Source organism: Caloenas nicobarica, chromosome 4 (assembly GCF_036013445.1).
Source record: "Caloenas nicobarica isolate bCalNic1 chromosome 4, bCalNic1.hap1, whole genome shotgun sequence".
NCBI lineage: Eukaryota > Metazoa > Chordata > Aves > Columbiformes > Columbidae > Caloenas > Caloenas nicobarica.
This window is the reverse complement of record NC_088248.1, coordinates 63,429,853-63,448,519: the sequence shown is the minus strand read 5'-3', so window position 1 is coordinate 63,448,519 and position 18,667 is coordinate 63,429,853. Positions and strand designations below refer to the sequence as shown.

Sequence of the window (18,667 nt, the reverse complement as noted above, 5' to 3'; positions counted from 1 at the left end):
CTGACCTCTAAGAGACAAGGCACTTTATTTAAAAATTCTTTCTGACCCTCAAATGGAAGATGGCACAGCTCCTCAAGTGCAGGCTTGGGACGTTTGTATCTGAGCTTGAGATTTGTTTTTGATGGGTTTTAATGGTATGTGTTGTTGATGTTTCTAAATTATATAGCTCAGTGAAGCATTCAAAAATAAATGTTCAGCTCTCATGAGGTACAGTAAGGGGCCTAAGGATAAGCTTTGATGTGCATATAAAGTCATGGCAGCTGTCAGGTCCTGAGTCATCTTCCAGTGGCACCCATGTGACTAGAAAGGGAATATATATGCTTCTGCACATTTTTGAGCCAGACCTTCAGTTGGTGTAAATGAATTATGCTGCCTTTGCAACCTGTGCAACAGTGCTGATTTATGTCAGCTCAAGATGTGGCCATTCAGATTTCAAGACTGAAAAGTTACACAGACAAGATATTACACACTACAGCTTTAAAAAGCATATTCTCTTTTTATACATTAATGACATGAAAATTAAAAGAAATTGCACATTAAAAAGTCGAAATTCTTCATTTTTAATGTGCAATTTAAAGCATCAACAGGAATTTGCAGCTCCTGAGTCCTTGTCCATTGCTCGCTAGTTAATATACTAGCTGAGACTATGTAAAAAAGTGCCATTAGCATCTCACCTTAAGTAAGATATTGCTGCAGTCCTGATTTGGCTGGCTCTGCAAGTCTGAGAAGGTATGCAGCATGGTTCGAGACAGGGGTTGACAGTATGGGACATCCACATAGGGGTTGCAAAGAAGCTTAACTAGATTTCTCCAGAAAGCAGAACAAGTCTAGCACAGATCTGAGACCCAGTCTATATTATTTTTGTTCCTCTCAGAAGTAATATATTGTTGCCTAGCTACATGCTATTTTTATATATACTGGTGGGACCATGCATAAAACAGTATTATTCACCAAAAGCTAAATGTGAGATCAAAGTTTGAGGGCCATGCATATGAGCCACTTGTTTAAACATTTTCATTTTTGTTCTTGTCTTTCAAGACAAGACTATCTTGTCTTTCAATTCGTCCCAAGCCCTTCTTATGTATGAACTGAATTTCAAACAAAAAATTATTCCAGATGTCTTAAGTATATTTTTCCAGGCCTGCAATTTAAAGAAGTTATGGCAATACTCACCTTCATATAATTTTTGATCATTATAAAAGGAATTCTTAATGACAGCAGTGGAGATCACAGGGACCTTTCCTGGTTTCCAAAACCGATTTTTACTAATTTTGATCCCATTCCAGATTGTCAAAAGGACAATTTTATTTTAAGGAGAATCATTCACTTGATGATTCCTAGCACAGCTGCCCACCACATGTACAGCACCAGTGTTAGGACTTAATAATTTTCCTCCAATTTCAGCTTCAGCACTGGAACCCATTACATAGCTGGTGTCTCACAAGTGCTGTGTTACTTTGCCCCTAGCCTTAAAAAATTATCTGTAATAGCAGGGTGGCTATTAATAACTAATAGCTAACTAATAGCAGGAATGCACAGAGAGGGTGACAGTAGGTAGGATGCCAGCCCTGAGAGATGACCACTCAGTTTCTTACTCTGCACAGACTATGTGATCTCTGGTAAATAATTTTATCCCCGTGCCCTAGGTCCACATCTGTGAAATGAGATTTTTTTTGGCTTCCATGCCAGATAAGTATAATCAAATGACTAGGTGATCATATATTGCAATAACCAAGAGTTTGTAATTACCTGGGATAAGAAATGCAAAATCCCTCCAGATCATAATCATTGAGTCAGCTCCTTGCTCTTGGGGGTAATGGAGGTCAGATGTGCTGTATGAAGTGGAAAACCCTGAATAATGATGTCATCATGGAACATACTGCAGAGACAGCTGCCAGCTGATTAGACCTGCTTTGAGCAGACGTTGGATGAGATGAACCAAAAAGGTCCCTTTCAACCCAAATTACTCCTGTTGTTCTATTCTAGCACTGCATCTCTGCAATCATGTCCTCGTGGAGTACTGGAAACCGTGGTGCACACCCCTGAGGTGGCACTGTAGGAGACAGGCTGCCTCTGTCAGGGACAGACCTATTAAGTCATGATGGTCTGAACTGATCCAGAGCAGCCCAGTGCCTCCACCAATAGGACCTGTGGCCCTAGGCTTATCCTAGAAACAGCGTAAGTGCCTTTAGATAGCACTGTACTTCCACAGAGCAAATAAATGGCACAGTTTATCTCCAGATGAAACATCTAAGGGTAATGAAACCTTACCATATTGGGAAATGTGCTCTCTACTTCACATTTACCTGCCACGTCATCTTGCATTGCCACTAAATCAGTGTTTCAGTCCTTCTGGCACAGTCTTTGTATGCAATAGTGAAAATGAGCCTTGTGGTTCCTGTTAACTCCATATGTTGCATCTCTCACTAAGTAACTAAATGTGGGCTTCGTAAAAGCCTCATGAGCTGACACTGGAAATAACAGCTACTGGGATGTATATCCCTGTGATGGCAAAATTTTTTAAAGCTGTGCATAAAATCAGATAATTTCAAAACAAAGTCTGATCAAGGCAGTTTAATGGACTGTGTCACATCAGACATAAGACCTATTATACTTTCTCAGGGTCTCAGAGGTAGCTGTGCAGCGTCATGCCAGCAGAGCAGCGCTCCCAGCCCATGGCCAGCGCAACCCAACCAACCTTCTGGGGGTTGTTTGAAAGATCAATGAGAAACATACGGGTTTAATTTACATATAAGGGTCTACACTTCTACCAGGAAAAAAAAAGAAAAGTATTTAAATGTTTTCGATGTGGTAGATCATGACACAGACTTCACCCGACAACTCTCATGCATTTCTGTATGCTTTACAGCTTCTGGGGTCCTGGCCAAGCTTACACTTTCACATTCACAGCTGCAATTATAACCGTGACCCTTAGTTTGTGAACGGTTTTCTTAACCCCTATATAAAAGCCTGTGAATGCATACACAATACTCCATAAAGCAGCTGATATTTTCAGAGACCTCCGTTGCCTCCAGTCGTGAGACACAAGTGCACGTGGCCTCAGGAAAAGGCAATTCCCTGGGACCTGCAGGACTCACACAGCTGTGCTGTGGCTGGAACAGGCTGGGGGACAAGTGACACCGTCCATGCGCGGGGGCTGCAAGTGCGCTGCCCAACGCCTTATTGCTTCCCTAGGGGAAAGCCAGATCCTTGGGGCAGAAACAGAGTCCTGCCTGGGAGTAACTAGCTGGCACTCAAATTAGTGGTGTTTCAGATGTCTGTACTGAAAACAACAAGATCTGGTTCTCAGAAGTGAGGTGTGTATTCTGCTTGTCTCAAAACACTTCACGAAGAAGCAGGTAGTAGCTCCCAAGCGGATTTTGAAGTTTAGCCTCTTGTAGTTACGGACAGAAAGCTGGATGGGATCCCGACATGTCCCGCTCATGGGGCTGATCTCTCAAAGCTGGGCGGCCGTGAGTAGTCCTGTGTGCCAAGCCTTGCTCCTACAAACCAGGCCGCAAGGCCTCCGCATCACAAGGAAAGCTTAAAAGTAAAAAAATCCCAGCCATTTTCTAAAAATAGAAAAGTTGAACTGGGAGCGAGAGAGAAAACATGCTTGCTGATGGCTTAGCAAGGGGGAAGAGGTCTGGCATGGCAGGAGCCTGCACGGGGCAGCTCAGCACCCGCCTACGAAAAGAAGCCCCAGGTAGGAGACTTGAGCCCACTGCGGAGAAAAGGTGTTTTGCTGTCTGAAGAACAATACTTGCACCCACGTTAGTATTAAAGCAACAACTTTCAAATGTGAATTTTAATTTAAAAAAAAATAATCAGTGCCAATACTTTGAAATTCAACATATACATATATGGTTTGATGGTGCGTTATATTTTGAAGATGTTAGTGGAGATAGGGAAAGGGAAAACAGTAGGAAGAGCTGAAAAGAGTAGAAATTAATTTATTGTAGACTTAGAAGTCTCAGTACTTGACAAAGGAAGTGGATATAAATGGAAACTAAATCGAAACTAAGACTCCTCTCATTCAACACAATATATCACTGCTACTAGCCAGCTTCAACTGGAAGAAACAATTTAATTACCAATAAACAACTTTGAAGTTGTACATGTGTTTTAGTGTCTCACTAAAGTTGCAAAAAAAGAAAAAAAAAAAAGAATTAACATGTGAAGCTGAACCCAAGTCTGAGGTTCAAGAAAAACCTTGATAACACACATATAAAACATGCAGGGGATTTTTCAAGTCCATTGTAACAAAAGAATAATAACACACTAGACAAAGGAGATCATTTGATCGTTCTTCATTAAAAGCTATTCTTTTCTCAAGCCAGAAATGCTTATTAAAAATTTTGGGGGCTTTTTTTTCAGTCTTTATGTTTCAGAGAGCTAGGAATATTGCATTTACAATATTTTAAAATTTGATTTTAGGCTGTTTGTTTCCCTGTTTCCCTCTTCTGCAACTGAAGACAATGGAATGAATGAAGACTTTGATTTTCTTTCTTATCTCTTTCTTACTGCTTTTATTATATCTAAAATATGGGGGTTTTTTCATCATCTCCATAAAACCTCTGTCCTCATTGTCTGGGAATTGAATGACTCTGTTTAAAATAATGTCTTTATTTTTGTAAATATAATTTTACAACGGAGCAGGAAGCAATTTTTTTTTTTCTGAAAACTTACATTTACTTATTGTAAGCTACATCATTATCTTGCTTTTCATATTCGTCTCATTATTTGTTCTACTGAGGACTTGTTCCAAAAACAATGCCTTTTTTAATGAAGTTTAATAAGTTTAAGTAGACCAAAGGAGAGAGGGGGGAAAAAAAAGGAGAAAGGAAAGGAAAGAAAAAAAGAAAAAAATATGTAAAGTGATCTTTTGAAGGAGAAAACAAAATACCTGAAAACCACTCATTTTGCTTGCAGGTGATTCATTGCATTTATGATGTCCAAAATACTAAAATTCAGCCTGGGTTAAATTTCCTGGCTGAGATACAGAGATTCTCAGAAATCAAGATTTGAAATAGAAAGTCAGCAGTAACCTCATCTGGAATGTAAGGAACCTCAGCAGAGGGGACAGAGCTGAGAGCGCTGCCACTTGGGAGTCATGAACTGAAGTAGAGAAGCCTGTCATCTCTGGTTTATTTTTAAAATATGTGAAAAAAATATAAGCTGGAAACACGCATTGTGTTTTCATTTTGCTGTGCCTGTGCTAAAAGCATTGCTCACATACTCCACGGGTACAGAGCACGACATGCCACAGTTTCTGCACTCCGATCGCTCCCTCTTATGTTACTGCTCAAGTATGCACTCAGAAAAGAGCCAGCAGATATAGTAGATTTATTCTACTTGTCGAGGTCAAGGGCTCCTTTTTTTTTCGGATTCAGCTGAGGAAACTCTTTCCTCATAACACCAGACAGGCTTTCTGCTTTGCGGTCTACTGTCAGTGTGTACCATCAATAAAGAAACATGTGAAAGCATTTTTAAAGGAAATTGTTTATCAATCTGAAGCACCAGTGAACTATGTGCCGTCTCCAGTGCCAAAGTTAGGGTGCTCTCAGCAAAGCACAATATCAGCATGCACTGCAATTCAGAGACTCTGGCTGCTGGAAGCTCTTGCAAACCATGTAAGTAAAGGGCTTTATTTCGCTGAAGCAAACTTCATATATTGTCTTGTCTCATAAAACCTCTGAGATAATCTAAACTGGAGATTGATTTCCTAATACTAGTAATGTTGTTGTTTTGCTGTTGCTTTGAATAATGTGGATATGTTGACACAATAAATAACTAACTTATCTTCCTAGAAATGTTTTGCCTGTGAGTAGTGTAAGAAGCAGAATCTGTGCGTGGCTCAGGCAGGCTCTGCTTGTTTTCCGATCACTGATTAATTTCTGTTCTCTGTTTGTGATCAGCACGGAGAACTGTCTGATTTCTTCAATTTCTTGTTACTCCAATTTCAAGGACAATGGGAAACGGACAGCAAAACACTAAATCTGTGCAAAAGAAAACAAAAAGCAGAAGGGCAGCTTATAAAGCAGTGTCAGTGATCCCAAAAGTAGTGTGTAAACATCACGGTGAACTTGAGGTCTTGTGGGATTTTGTATGCTTTATAGTGATGTTTAAGAGGTCACAGATTACGTGATTAAGAGGAAAAATGACAGAAATATTTTGATTGCTTTATAAAAATGTATCTTGCTCTTTCTTCTCATATTTAAATTACCCACTTTCTCTATAGTTATTTGGAGTTTATTGCAGGGATGGATCAACTTTCTGTGAGCTTCACACTACAGCTTAAGGTCATTAAATATTTCCTTGCTTTCTCTGCAGTTCATGTATGTGTTGTCATCAACTGGCCTGGCAGACAAGCATTGAAATCCCAAATTTCTCTTCTTCCCTGTGAGGCTGTCCCTTCACTTTTGATGGCTGCACAAATGCAAATAGGTCGATAAATGAATGGAAACTAGCTGTTGTGCCAGGAAGCTTGATTAGCTCCACTGACCAGGTACAAGTGGTATTAACCTGAGTCAGAAATTTAATGTATTCACGGTACCCAGTATCTTTCTGTCCAGACAGCCTCTAGCCCCCTTGCATTCCTTGCAGCCTTTCCAAAAGCACCTAATCCCTCTGACTTTGCACCTTCCGTTTGGCTCACACTTTTTCCCAGCTCCCAGTAACCTTTAGCAGGTCCTTCTCTCTAGACCCACAGGCCTGCAAGGTGCAAACTCCGCCTTCCAACCCTCACACTGGAAATCTGGCCCATACGTACAGGACAATACCAACCTCACTTATTGCAGATACCACATCACAATCACCTCCTGAATCAGGTGCTCTGAGGAACACCAATGCTGCCTCAAAGACCTTGTTACAGCTCCCAGCCCTGCTGTTGACCTTCATTTCCATGGCAATGCAAAAGCCACATGGGGACAAGGGCAATGCCTATTAGGGAGACGATCACAGTTTGCTGCAGTCAATGGGAAGGTCCTTCTTGACTTCAGGCAGGCAGGCAGACCTGGGGGCCAAAATAGCAAAGAAATCAAGAGACACATAGGGCTGTGGAGCTGCAATATGTTGTTTCCAGTGAGGCTGGGGTGTCACCTCCCTCAGCAAGAACAGGGAAAAGCTTTGTAGAAAGAAGATTGTGTTGTGGTTTCAAAAATCATGTTTTGAAGGTACATTGGCAGGAGCAACTCAGAGATGTAAGGGATTGGTGTGAAAGTCAGACTCCTTTGCTGATGGAGGAAGATGTTGCTTTTCTAGAGTGTTTGGAGAGTGACAAAATCTTTAATTTTCAGTACTGAGATGGGTAACAGTTGGGGTAACTCTTATAATTTCTTTCCTTTGCAACTCAGCTCTCACATACGGAGCTGGTGTAACTGCTCTCAAGGAAGAAGACAGCAGGTTTTTGTATTTTTGGAATTTATGTATATTCATGTGTTCCATTAGTCTCTTGGCAAAGGCATCTTTTGAGCTCTAAAGCTTTCTGAACCATTCATATAGTCCTTTGCTTTGAAGCAACAGATGTCTGTGATAAGCAGATGGTCATGGCTTTGAATTTGAACAACTTTAAATACTTTGTTGTGTATACTTTATGGGAAGGAATGTCCTCTTAGTATGCAGAACTGATGCACTAAATGAAAAGTTTCCATGTCTGGATGCTTTATGTCGCTTCCTAGATCGCAAACCAATAAACCACATGTTTTTCAGGATTATTTGTTGTGAGATATTTTCATCTCATTACTCAACTTATGTTTTCAAGTTGCAAACCAACTGTGCAATGTGCTAGTCTGAGCTCAGTCAAAGCAAACAAGCAACAAAACAGGTCAAAGGAGCTGCCCCAGTTGTGAATTACATTCTCACTCTAATGTATACTGTAAGCAGTCTGAAATCTTCCTCTTGCAAAATTTCCCACAGGAAATAATGCAGTGCCTATAAAAATAACTGAGAAAAAAAAATCTTTTGATCTTTATTTTCTAAAATCTCATTTTTCAGGATGTACAGCTATGAAATTCGATGAGCAGGGAATCTGAGAACATAAGATCTTAGACTAGGAATAAGTTTGGGAACAGAAATTGAAAGAATAAATCTCAAATAAGAAGATAACTCTCATTTTCTTTCAAGGAAAAGAAGCCAGATAAACAGACTTGATCCAAATGTTTTGCTATTGGATATTCATTTACTGAACTAAAAATTTAACTCTTTTCTCCCTCTCCACCTGACTTTCAGACTTAAAGTGTTTGTTTTTTAAAGAAATCTCTTCAGACAGCCTGTGACATGTGAGAGATGTTTAAACTTGAATTAGTTGATCTGAAGAATGTATTATTGCACAGATTGTCAAAGGCTTTGTTAATTCTAATGACGTAAGATATGTTATTGCATGGGCTCAGTGCTTACACAAGGCACCAGTCTGTCTTGAAAGAAGAGAAATGCCTCATTTCAACCAAGCTTTGGAGTTTTGCTTCCATCTTTGAGAAGGAACAGAGCTGTTTAAGCGTTTGTAGTACTCGAGGGGTGCTGGAAGGGCTCAGTGGTGATGCAGGAGATGCTCTTTTCTCTCCCTTTTTTCTCTTTCTCCATTCCTGCTGGGAAGCTCTTGCTTTCTCACTTCTCCAGGATACAGTAACCCCTAATCCCAGGCTGTCCCAGAATACAGGTTTTCCACTTTTTGCACCTCAAATCAGCCTCTCTTTACTCTACAGCACCAAGGCTGGTGTTCAGCATTACTGGAGAAGAGAAGGCTTGGGATGGAGAAAGGGCCTGTGGTCCACTGGACTTCAGTGGCTAATGCCCATTTCTGCAGGTACAAGCAAAGCTGTCCATGTGTAAACAAAACACACAAGCTGCTGACTCTTGTAATTTGTTGCCCAAGGCTAATGGCTGCTTTAATTACTGCCTTGACTAGCTGTGCATTTTCTGGTGGTTTCCTCACTCAGATGTCTTCTGGGACTGGTCATTACCCAAGACAACAATGGACTATTAGTTTGACCAAAGAGAGCAGTTCCTTCAGTTCCACTTCGAAAAATTTAAGTTCTCTTCTGTATCTAATGCTGTAGGGTTTAAAAAAAAAAAAAAAAAAAAAAATTGTTGAAGGGTTCTATTCTATAGTCTATTATTTGACAATATGAGGTTTAGAAATCTACGTACAAATGAGAAAGAGTTGTAAAAACTTCTGATTGATAGGCTGTCTTTCTTTCTGACAATTCTAATTGTTTAAAGACTGCAAATGTTCAAACACTTCAAAAACTGCAAGTGGTGCTCTACTACCTGACAGTAATGTAACTCAGAGAGAGAGTCTCCTAAATAAATCCTTGCAATTATATGAAGAGATTACATTCTGATGCATGCCAGACCTCTCTTGAATTTATCTCAAAATCCCTCTTCCTCTGTGGAACCCTGCTGTCCATTAGGGGTCTGGTGCAACACCTCAGCACATATGTATTCATTTCTCTGAATAACACCTCTTGGGATAACATACGTGAGGACTGAGGCAAGACTCAATGGCTGTTGAACTGAGATCATACTAGAAGTCTGTGAAGATACAGAAAACTGCAGGTAGTTTTCCTGAATTCTCGAAATACACATCCATTGATGGTCATCCGTAAATAAATAAGTTCTTTGTAAAGAGGGAAAGAAACAGCTTTTAATCCTTTCTGTGCCGCTGTGTGCCCATAGTCTTCCTACAGGGTCAGAAGCAGAAACAAACCTTCCAAACCTGCCAGAAAGCTCTCAACCTAAATCCTTTACAAGACAATCAGCAAAACTGACTGCCAAGGGCCATAAGTAGCAAAACATCCAGAGGTGACCAGAATGGAGAGACAAGTTGCCATGACAGTGGTTCCTGTAATGGAAAAGCTCTTGGCAGGCAGGGCAGCAGTGGGGTTGCACACCAGTTTGCAGGTGGAAAGCTGGTCTGCAAGCTGCTCTAAGCGAGCGTCTGCAATGGAGGGTGGCAATGGGAATATGGCCTTTCTGCCTGTAGGAAAATGAACCTGCTGGAACAGGTATTGTCAATCTTAGTTACTAGTAGCTGTCAGCTAATGCAACCCATCTTTGAGTGACTGCCCATTTCTGAAGTTCAGTGTAGTATACAACGTGCTTGATATCTTCAATGTAGTTGTGGGTGGGGGAATCTGCTTGTGTTCATATTCCAGAGGGAATTATTTCTGTTGTATTTTTAAGGTTTCCTCTGTGGCTTTTAACATGTTTCCTGAAATCTGCAATTACATTCATGTAACATCTGCATCCAGCTTTTTCCAAAATAACGATGAAGCAGACTATGTAGTAATTAAAGCTATTCTTTATCTGAACTTCATCACCCTTTTGGTTTATCAGCTGATGTTCTAGCAAGTAGTTTCTAACTTCAGGGGCTGTTGATAGACAGTTCACTGAGATAGTTCAGTATCTCAGCTACCTTGTCCCTGCAAGGTCCTTGATAACACCGAGAAAAAATTCAGTGTTTACCACAAATTGATGTTGGCAGTTATCAGTAGTTCAGATCCTTGACAGCACTGAAAGCCTTTGGTGGAGCACATGGGAAAAGGTGACAGTGCAGGGAGTCAAAAGAAAGCATTGGGACTGTTTTGGTTTTTTTGTCACAGTGGGGAAGCAGATTCAGCAAGGGCACTACCAGCACACCCCAATCACTGTCTCAGTGCATGAACAACTTCCAACCTACCTGAACAGTGTCATTAGCATGTCCCCTGAATCTCCTCCCTCAGAGGAAAAAATCCAGACTTGGGAATCCTGGAGGATTACAAAAAAGTCCTCAAGGTTCAAGAGAGCAACAACACACGTGTCTGAGCATCCCAAATGGGCAGAATAATTCCCAGTTACAGAGCTAAAGATTAGACACTATGTGAGTATGTTGGGTTGACCATACTATGACTGCTATGTTCTGCTTCTTAAAGAAAATGGTCTGTATTCATGGACATTCCTTGTTTAGGAAGGAAAATGTTCAGATTCCTTAGTCAGACTGAGCACCAACAGTCATAGAACAAGAGGGTAAGAATACATGCAAACTTAAAATTAAGGTATTTTATCATTATAATTATTGACAGAAACCACATACTCCCAGATTTTTGTAGCCTATAAATGGGGACTCATCCTTCTTTTATCTATACCTACTTCTGAACATTATTTAAATTCCTATAGCTCAAGTGGGAATCAAGTGAGAAAAAACAACTTTTGCAGTTTCCGGCTTGAGTCATAGTTAAGGCCAAGAAAAGAGGCATAAATGAACACAATACCTGTGGGAGTTGACAGGTGACTTAAATACACTGTTTTTTAAGAATAGGCATGGACTCAGCACGTGAGGGAAAGAGTCATCCTCATGTTCATCTTCCAGACTGAAGAGAATGATAACTTCAGGCAGACAACATGCAAAGATGCTTGGATAAAGGTGTTGCCAAAGACCATCCCAGTAGTGCATCTATGCTGTGAATATCACACTTGAAATTAGTCAGAAACAGCCCTGTCATCTTGATTTGCATGCTAATACAGATGATGCAATAAGGCTCTGGAGAGATGGATCCACAGTTAGTTGGCAATCAAATTTTTGGCTTTTATGAATCACTGAAATTTCAAAATTCTCAAGAGTGTTTTTCTCTAACTTTGCACCTTGCCTCTTAAATTAAGAAACATCCCACTGTGGCCACATCTATGACATCATCTCTTCAGGGAGAAAAGGATGTCAAACATATTATTTCTTTCTGAAAACAGCACATGCATAAACAGTCTTGGGCATTTTTCATATACACGAGCCGTGACAAAAGCTTGCTCATTATCATCTTTCTTGTTGAGAATAAGCCTACGTTATGGTTGAGAACGAACTACGTTTCAGGGCCTACTGGACCCTGAAACAGAGCACTAGGCCCTGTTCCAGATAAAAAACAGTTCAGGGAGAAACACGAAATGCCTTCTCATGAGATGAATGTTGCTTCCAAGACAATCTCATGATAGAAGGTCTTTGAGCAACGTGGCTGTTTCCAAAGTGTGAAAGGACCCTGGCTCCTGGCAGGCGAAGAAGGAAAGTGAAGGTTCAGAGAGGCACTTCTGCACATGGGCTGGTGGTGACCGGTGATCTCGCTCCTTATGGCAGATAAAGCGACGTCTGGGTCTTTTGACATCTTTGTCCCCTTCAATGTAGCCCTTTCTCACTCTTTTTTTTTTTTTTCCCCACAGAAAGTGTTGAAAAAACTCCTCCAACATTTCCTCACTAACAGGGAATTTTTCAGTGTAGGATTATATAAATAGTATTTTGCTAACATTTATGGAAGTTATGACCACAGTTCTGTGATCAGAGATCTGTGTATATTTGTTTGCCTTGATTTCACTGTAATGCTAGCTTGTAACCTCTTGTTGTAATGAGGTTTTAAGATTTTCCCGTGTTGACCTGAGTTGGTATTTTCCAGATTTCAGTTTTATTTTCCCTAAACTGACAGCATGTTACACATTGCAGCACGATATCACTTTGCTATGTCTTTGAGGGCTCAGCTTTCCTGCAGGTGACTAATGCTGTTCTTGAAGTTCGTACTGTAATGCAGACTGGATGGTTGGCTAATTTCTGCTTCAGATGGCTTCTACCATCTTTTCTCATTGCTGCCAGTGTTTTCTCTTGCATCCCTGGGGACACCAGATGCATCTAATGAGTCAGTTCCAGCTTCCAAGCTGAAACAGATCATGGACAGCAGCCATGTGTTGTTCAGATGCCTGCATGGGAGGGAGAGATCTTTTTCCTTTATTTCTTGCTGAACCAATTACTCAACAAGAACTTGGTTTAGATCAAATCGGCATTGTTTTTAGCTAACTCCAACCTTTTCTAACTTTCTCTTTGATTCAAAGCTTTTACTATAGCCTAAAAAAAGGAGAGTTGCCTTAAAAGAAAACTGGTGCCTGGGACACCTTGCTCCCAGCTTAAATGGTAGGACAAGAAAAGTATTTAAACCTAAAATTCACAGGTTATAGTTGGTGAAAAATAAGACAACAGCCAGAGATATGCTTCTGCCTAATGTTGCATAAGTAGATATAACGTATAATGTACTGCAACATCACAGCAGGTCTCCCAAATTGAAAACAAGGAGGAATAAAGGACTACCATACCTTGGCTCTTAAATCCCTGAATGTGTTGTCTATGTTGATTAGGTACTTTGATTTGTGCTTCCTTACACAGCTCATTTTTCCCTTTAATAAGAGTTCAGCTTGTAAATTGTCACTTGGATTTATAGTATTTGCACCAAACAGTGTAATTAGACTGCAGTGATGGAATATATTACATTGTTTGTTTTCTATTATGTTTATTCCAGATGGTTTTTGTCACTGACTCTTTTTCTGAGCTGGGATGTTAATAAAAATAGGATAAATCTAATGAATAAATTTGCTGTGCTCGCTATAGATCTGTGGTGGTGGCTGAGATGGGCTTATGCCACTAAGTAATGGGCTCTCATTAGAACTACAGAAATCTTAGTTCTCACTAACATATGAGAGGGAAACAGAGCCCATGGGTAGTGAGGGTCTGAAAAAGATACTTATGTGTTTTGTTTTTTTCCTTTAAAAGACATCTGTTTAAAAATTAAACTGGGGTTATGATGAGTTCACAGTTGAGGTGCTTTATTGCTTCTCTGGACAAGGGAAGTGTTCCACGGTAAAGCTACAATGTGAGTACCTGGGTTCAAGACTTTCGTTGCTGGAAAGCTCCTCTGTGCCCTTGAGCAAGTTGCTTCAGTCTTTGTCTCAGTTCCTGAACAAACACTTCTGCATTTTAACCATCTTGTCTCTTCAAATAGAAATTGCTCAAAACTCCCGCCTAGGCTGGACATGCAAAAATTATTTTAGAAAGAGAACCAGAACATTTTGGAGAAAAAAAGCCTATATGGGATGGAGACACAATGTAGAAGTCTACATGGCACCAGGACTTGCCTTAATCTGCACATTTGCCCAAGAGGAGTTGACCGGAAAAAAATGAAAGCTGTGACAGCAGACCTTGGAAATGTCATATCGCTTAAGGAGTTTTCCAGTACCGGCCTCTTAGTTTTTTCCATCAGCAAAGAATATAAGCAAACCCAGGATGAAATGCAACATAGTCTATCCTACCATCTTTCAAAAGTTTTAAGAGTTGCATTAGAACAGGTGACTGTGGTTGCTCAGACCTTAGAGTCTTGGCACATTTTTTAGAAGATCGGCTAAAAGTAGGTTATGGCAAACAAACTTTGTTTCTACTGACGTTTCCCACTTTCTCTGAATTCTTCCAGGAAGCACCTAAGTGTGCAGCTGCCCACAGTGCTGCTGTTTGTCAGCATGAGTGGCCTCTTGCATTCCTGTTAACTGTTTAGCTCTGCTCTGAGCAACTAAAACAGTCTCTGTCTCATTAACGTAATGCAAGGCAACACTTCCCCAAGTGAAAAACCAAACTGTGACCAAGTGTTGACTTGCCGAGGTTCAAAAGAAGAAATTGTCCATCTGGGCTCACATGGGCCCAGTAGCCGCAGGCTGGGGAGCCCGGTGGGTGCTGTGAGCTGGGCAGCAGCGGGTCTCAGCCACAGCGAATTTGAGCACTTTGCCCTCTGCCAGCCTGGCTGCAATTCCCTCCTGCCCTTGCCTGTTGCAGTGATGTCACCTGTTCGGAGAAGAAAAGGCAACAGCATTTCCCCTTATGAAATGTCAGAGCATCTTCCTCTTTGTGTTGTTTCCAGCCATGTCCGGGATCTGGTAGTGAAGAATCTTCCTTTTCAGCCTGGCTTTACTTTTAAACCAGGGAGCCAGGTTCACAAAGACAGCACAACAGCTGGCATTAGCAACCATAACATATATTACCAGCTATATCATGTACCTCTTATGTGCCCCTTTCAGAGATACGCCAGCTAAGCTGCAGCTGGAGAAATAAGACTGAACAGTCTTGCTAGCTGGCATTTGTGGAGGTTTCTTGGAACAGGATTGGACAAGGAAGGGAGAGGAGAAGTAAGATGTATGTGAGCAATGATACAAGAAGCCCTCAAACAAATGGTAGGCTGAGAAATGCAGAGAAGGCACAGCTGTTCTGGTCAGTGAGGTAAAAGGAAAACGAGGATACAGCTGGTACCCGCGGCACTGGGTGTCCCGACTTGGCCAGGCTGTGAGGCATGAAAGCGTTAACCCATCTGGAATCGGTACAGGACATTCCAGCGCTTGAATTCACACAGTAAAAATAAACCTCGTGCAAGGCATGTTGCCTATGGGGTTTATGCTCTGCTTTTTGATTCAATCATTTAGGAATGCAGAGCCCTTCTACCAGGTCTGGGCTACAACAGCACCTTCACTTTGCCACTGCCAGACTGTCGCTGAAGGTGTAGAAGATCTGTGGTAATGAAGTTAAAAAGGTCCATGTCTGCCTGCAGCTGCTGGGTCATGCTATTTCTGTAGGGCCTGATTCATCCCTGGACTGTGCTGCCACATCATTTTTTGAAGGCTGAGGATGAAATGCCTTCCCTCCTGTGTGTCTTACCCACCACACTCTTCCTAGGCACCACTGCGCATCCACTTACTTGGCAGGGCAATGGTGAGTCTGTCCTACAGAGGCCGAGAGGTGGCTGGGAAATAAGATAAATTAACAGCCTGTACATCAAACTCCTGTGTGTTTAGTTGGCAGGGTAGAATGAGTTTAGCTTCCCCCAGCCAGTTCACTCTGTGTGCAGTGTCAGACTAAAATACAGCAAGGTGCAAGTTGGGCAACAGCACTCCCAGGCAGGCAGCCGCTCTAGGTTTTTATCCTGTATTGGCCAGGATATGACTTGGCCTTTGTTATTTTTGAACAACACTAGTTCCCACTTCTGCCACTGAAATCTTTCTTTACCCCAGTTCCTGGCACTCGGAGTGCACCAGTGGGAGTTTCCACTAATTTCATGTCTATGTCTATCACCCTCCTTATTTTCCTGCTATGATCAGATACTCTTGTGTTACTTCCCTCTTCCTTAGGTGTTCCTTTGGGTGGCAGCTGGCTCCTGATTTCACACTTACACTTCCTCTGCTCCCCAGACCCACCAGCTTCATTTTTCTTACAATACAGGATCCTCAAAGCTGGCAGTACTTTGCAATTCTTGTACTGAGAGGTGGTGTACCAAGAAGGCACACGGGAAAAACCATTATGGCATTATTTTTTCTCCTATTAACAAGTGGAGAACATGCAGTCAGCACGATATTCTCATTGATGTATTCATGAGTTATTCCTATACAAGAGAGTGGAAGAGAGAGTCAAGGAACATTGGACCAATTTCTATTTAGTTACTCATTGGAAAACTGGAAATAACGGCAATGTAGTCTGATGACTTACTCTGGATTTACACTAGTGCCAAGGAGAAAATAATTTAGTCCACTGATTTTACATCATATCCGAGTGGACTTGGACAATATGCACAGTGTGTTAAAACCTATCTGAATGCTTATTAAGAGTCCAATAATAATGGTATTTACTGAGGATTATTTTAAAATGCATTTTCTTTCTTCATTACTTCTGTCCTCTCTTTTTTGGTCCACTGCTATTGTTGCCATAGTGGCAGAGTACCTTGGCCAGAAAAATGGATAGCAATTGCAAAGTGTTTGGTGAACTTTTGGAAGTATTTGGCACTTCTCATTTTATTTGTCATAGTATTTTGTTGTCATCTTAGTTTTTCTTAGTCTTGTATTTTCAACTCCAGAGTGTACTACTACATTTGGAAATATTTCACGCAGAGTTACGAAAGAAAAAGAATACATAAATATGAAAATTTATTTTGTCTCCTTTATGAAAAGGCTAGCTGCAAAATTTTAGGCTGTGTCAAGGTTTAATTGCAAGGTGACAATAAACCATGGCAAACGCTCTCTGTTACCCCCTCACTCACCCTCCCCACATAGGAAAGATGATAAGGAGGAAGGAAGAGAGGCTTAGACTTGCAGGGTTGGAAAAAGTTTTAAAGGCTTTACTAATGCTACTAATAAATCGAGAAAATATACAAAATATACAAAACCAATCTTGAGTATCCTGGGGTAGCACAGGGTTGCTCGTTTCCCCCCTCCTGCTCAGAGCTGGTTGGCTCCAGCAGCTGCAGGGCAGGCACCTGGAAATCCTGGGTGGGATTTCACAGCAAACTGGAACTGGATTCAGGGATGCAGGATCTGGATCCAGGACTTGGCTCTCAGGCACGGCTGGCAGGGTCCTCTTCAGATGCCGGACATGGTCGAAGAGAGTGAGACTGTCGTGATCTCCCTCTTTTATAGGGCGTATGACGCGTGTGGGATGGAATAATCAGTTGGTCAGTTTTAGTCACCTGTTCTGTCAGCCTCTCTTTTCAAACATGCCCCTCTCGCGACGGAACGTGCGAAATTTTATCAGAATTCTTGGGTGTCATAGCAATAAATCTAAACATGAGCTTCTTCAGCATTCCATTGGTCACTCTTATCAGTCCCAGAGCGCAGTGTCCAAAAAACATGAAGCTAAATTCAGAAAAGTGCAGTTACTTAGAAGAACTTAGCTGAAAGGAAAATTCACTAAAAGAGAACTGGTCTTGTTTTTAACAAAACCAGGACAGGCTGTTATAGGAAAAGTTGATAAAAATTAGCTGATCTCAGCATTGACCTTGTTAATACCATTCAGGGTGGTATTTAACAACTGTTACTGAAAACCGTTTTACTTAAAGGTCAGTTGTATAGCAGCTTTTGTAGCTAACTCAAATAGAAAAGTGTTCTAGGTCTGTTATTAGGCTCTATCCAATCCTACTCATGCCATTAAAGATGCTTCAGAAAATACTGCTCGCCTGATCCAGGTCAGGTTTTCTGCTTACAGCTTGCATAATCCTATAAACCCAGTGCACATGCCTGACTTGATGCACATCACTACTCCCACATCTTGATGAGCTGCAATATGTGTAATGTACTTGAAGCTGACAAGCCTTTGACCAAAAAAAAAAAAAAGTTTAGAAGGAGAGAAAAAATGCCTTTGCTTTCAGCCAGAGGAGTAAAAAGCAGAAGAATGACATTAAAGCATGAATTCTCCACGGAGCTGGAGGTAACAGGAGCTGCACCTTGCAATGAAAATTTCTTGAGTCTTGTCCATTTATTTTCATCTGTGTGGCATGTTAATGTGTTAGCTTTACAGTGTAGCATGCTGCCAGAGCATTGCAACAATTATGCTCAATGCCAGATGCTAAAAAATCTTCATGAAATATTACTAAATAAGGTATCCTGCATGTTCTACATGAGGAAAATGAGTAAGTTCCCTGAGCATTAAAATAAGGGAATCTCTTAAGTCTATTAGCTATTTATCAAATGCTTGTACTTCTTTATGGTGGTTTTCTCCCCTTTCATTTAATTCTTCAGCTTTCAATCTCAGCTTGATCATTTTTTTGGAAACTAAGATCATCTCTAATTTGCTATTGCTTTATTATGGTTTGAGATTCATGCTGATCCATTAAGAGGAGCAACAAGATACCAAGATTTTGATATCTAGAAAAAAACACTATCAGAAGGCTAATTATCTGGAACAAAATGGTGCTAAGGGCTCAAAGTCAGTACTGTTGCTGGGCGCGTTACTATATTTCGTACATGAAGGATTTGTTTTCAGGATGATGAAACACTTTCTGCAGGCTGCCATGATGGGTAGCTCTGCCTCACACAGTCTCTGGCCAGGAGGAGAGCACTGTACTCAACGAACATGGGCAAG

At 41.0% G+C, this 18,667-nt stretch overlaps 1 protein-coding gene across 2 annotated transcripts in view; it reads left to right on the top strand.

Annotated features, from left to right (window-relative positions):
• C1QTNF7 (C1q and TNF related 7) overlaps positions 1-18,667 on the top strand; it is a 51,412-nt gene that overhangs the window by 10,155 nt on the left and 22,590 nt on the right. The window contains exon 1 of one of the 2 annotated variants that reach the window (XM_065633994.1): positions 5,370-5,633. The exons of the other annotated variant lie outside the window; for it this stretch is intronic. The gene's annotated coding sequence lies outside the window, so the exon portion shown is untranslated. Of the gene's footprint in view, positions 1-5,369; positions 5,634-18,667 lie in introns of those variants that run through there. 2 annotated transcript variants of the gene reach the window in all.